This window comes from Diplotaxodon limnothrissa, linkage group LG17 (assembly GCF_057381915.1).
Source record: "Diplotaxodon limnothrissa isolate DT_005_m linkage group LG17, D_limnothrissa_male_GT1.1, whole genome shotgun sequence".
In the NCBI taxonomy this organism is placed as follows: Eukaryota; Metazoa; Chordata; class Actinopteri; order Cichliformes; family Cichlidae; genus Diplotaxodon; species Diplotaxodon limnothrissa.
Window position 1 is genome coordinate 22,809,167 of NC_140612.1, and position 3,459 is coordinate 22,812,625.

The following is a 3,459-nucleotide window of genomic DNA, read 5'->3' on the forward strand; positions in this document are numbered from 1 at the left end:
TAAAAATGAGTAGGGTTGGATTAATAGGACAAAATAACCAGTTCAAAGGGCTTTTACAAATTTTTCAAGCTTTAAGGGTCACATATAAAATCATTTTGTAAATCCAATCACCAAGAGAAAATCTGCTTCGGTGTTCCTGACCTTCAGACATTCAGAATTTATAAAATAAATTGCACTCAGAAAGTCGCCATAATAATGATCGTCGGTTAACTTAATGCTGTTTAAGTGGACCGATTAGAGTTTTGTTTGGGCACTTACACTAACTGGTCCAGCTTTTTAACTAATCGTCAATATAAATATCTAATCAGCCAATCAAAGAGCAGCAACTAAATGTTTTTAGGCAAGTAGACGTAATCAAGAAAACCTGCTGTATTTTAAACCAAGCATCAGGATTGAGAAAGGTAATATGAATGTGGTACGGTTGTTGGTGACAACTAGGTTAGTTAAAGTATTCCAGAAACTACTGGGATTTTCTGCCACAACCATCTCTAGGGTTTAAAAAGTAAAGACATCCATGGAGTATCAGTTCTCTGAATCCTGTTGGGGAGGATGGGAAGACTCAGTTTTTTTCCCCTGAAATCAGAAGAAAACTCCCCATCACCACCAAGGTACTGCTGGGATTTGAACCCAGTATCTCCTGTTTACTAGACAGGCGCTTTAACCAACTAAGCCACCGCGCCCTTTGTTTTGTGTGATGTCAGTGATATTCCAGATTCAGTCATTTCACAGTTACAGCTGTGACCAGCAGGTTTTCAAGGCCGTGCCCCGCAGTACCTCTCTGAGCTTCTTCACCCCTACAAACCTTGTTGGTCTCTCAGGTCAGCTGACCACCTGCTCATGGAAGAACTGAGATCCAGGAGGAAGCTCAGATCGGACAGGGCCTTCTCTGTCATTGCTCCTAAATTATGGAATAATTGCCCTTGCACGTTTGAAAGTACCCTTCACTGTCCACTTTTAAAACATATCTTCAAATCCATTTGTATTCCCAGTGAGACTTTGTTTTTCTTTTGGTTCTTCTTTAAGTTATTTGACCTTTTTAATCTATTTTATTTATATTGTACATATTTTTATTATTTAGCTCCAATGCACAGCACTTTATGTCAGCTGTGGTTGTCTTAAAGTGCTTCATAAATAAAGATGGAGCTGCTGTGATGCCATACCATCCACCTGCTGTTCAAAGAATAAGGTTGGCTTAAAGAAAGACAGAGCCTCCATCTAAATAAATGGCAAAAGAGTCAAATCTGCAATTTCAACTGCAGGTTTGTAACACTTATTTACATTTTTACTACAGTAATAGATATGCATGGCAAACGATAGTTGAATTTGTCCTACACCTCATCTGAGCACTCAGTTTAGCAGACAATTGGCTCTTTCTGGGACGACATCTATCTATTACACCTCTTGTAGATTTCAATGGATAGAAAAGATTCTATATTATTGTTATACAGTAATAGATAAGCAGAAATCCAAAGATTTATGAAATAAATTAGATGAAAACCTGAATTTATCTGTCAAAAAACAAACTCCTGCCAGTAATCATATATAACTTGTGTTTGCAAACCTGAATATTAAATGGTTTGGTTCCTTAGCTGTACATAATTGTAAACCTTCTTTCTGCACTTAATCTGGACTGTTGAAAATATATGACGTCACAGCTTCTTTTTTTTTTTTGTTAATCCTTCTTCACCCTCAGAATTTGTGCGCATACCGTTACCTGTTAACAACCGTTTTAAAGAGACAGCAGGTGTACTAAAGCATTCCAAGGCAGTACTCCATCTTGAATGGACTCTAATCTCTTCATTGTGTCCCATCGCCAGCCTGTCCAACTGTTGTCTAATCCTTCTCTCTCCTGGAGAACAGCAGCAGATGGGTCTGTTCCTTTGTGAATAATGAATGGTCCGGGATATTGCGCGAAGCTGGAAAAACATGTTTTATGCACTTATTTTCCCTAGTAATTTTATGTAACTTCACCTGCGGCTAACCTGTCATCCACCTGTCATGGTGAGCAAATGAAAACCACGTTGGTCGTATTATGTGAGTGAGAGGTGGGAGGCAAAGAGGAGTGGACATTCTGACCTCTCCTAGGGCTCCGTGAAGGTTAGAGAACAGCAGGGGACTGCACAACGGCACACATAAACATGAGTTCACAGAAAAAATGCGTGTATGCACTCACACAGAATCATATTAAGCATTCATTGGCTTGGCCTGGACATTTCTCTAGGTATTTCACTTCTCATGAAATCACAACATTAATAAAATCCACTGAGTTCAGATTATGTCCTATAATAGCTTGGCTGAAATGATGAAAGAGAGGATTTATTTACAGTGGGAATATCATCACTATGCATAAGTCATCAAGATCAAGGCAGACCATAGTGTGAGCACACTGAATATCCGTTTAAAGCCATATAAGGCAGCTCTGTTGGGCCCCGGCAGCAATGTGATGTAATACTTTTCATTTTTCAAAGCCTGTGGACTTCACTGCCCAGAAATTATGCAACATGACACTGAGCTGTTGGCTGACGGAGCTCCTTCTCTCCAATCTTAAGGTGATGGAGATGTTGGATTGTGAATACTCAAGATGTAAAAAAGCAGCCAATAATATCATATTTTTCTATCAAAATGAAAAAAACAACTATTTTTCAGTGATAAATAATAATACTAATGTATGTATCTACAGTAGAGTTATACAGTTGTGACTTCTGAGTACCTTATTTGTTAATTTAAAAAAAAATCATGTCTTGGCTGGAGTACCTTCATATTAAGAGCTTTCAGTTCTGGTGCATCCATCTATGCAAACCACCCTCTCACTACAGTTTTGTACGAAGTGGAGAACCTGCAACAACATACCCAGTGCTCTGTAATTCTGAAGCACCCGCTTCAAGTCTAGAAAACACACGTAATGTTTGGGGAAACTACCAGAAGCCCTCAAGTGGATAAAGAGCTGGTCCAGTGTTCCAAGACCAGGTCAAAAACTGCACTGTTTTTCCTCAAATTGAGGATCCACTAAGAGGTGGACTCTCCTCTTCATCATTTTAGCATAGACTAATGTTCCCTCTAAGCTGTTGCGCACTGCTGGCACGGTCTCTGCGCACAGAAAATCTGCATTGCGCACAGAAAAAAAATCTAACCTGAATTGAAATTAAAACTTTAACAATTCTGCTTTGCAGTGTGAGTCAGTAAGTGACTGGCTGCTCCCGTATGGGATTAGAACGATGCCACCTTATCCCATAGCCCAGCCAGTAATGCGATTCACATTCATATATACGCAGCTAATCAACGTCGTTGACAGGCTATGACAGCGTCCTTATGTGCCGACACCGGTGTTTTAGCTAGCAAAGCAGCATGGCTGATGTGGAGTGAAGCCACGTAATGACAACGTGTACAACCATTGGAGATGTGAGCAGAACAGAGGAACAATTGACAGAAAAGTGTGGACTTTATACCAGTTTTTTGTGT

At 39.7% G+C, this 3,459-nt stretch overlaps 1 non-coding gene across 1 annotated transcript; it reads right to left on the reverse strand.

Moving 5' to 3' along the window:
- Window positions 1–606: 606 nt before the first annotated feature.
- trnat-agu (transfer RNA threonine (anticodon AGU)) lies at window positions 607–680 on the reverse strand. The gene has a single exon. It is a non-coding gene; the product is annotated as a tRNA-Thr (tRNA).
- Window positions 681–3,459: the final 2,779 nt, after the last annotated feature.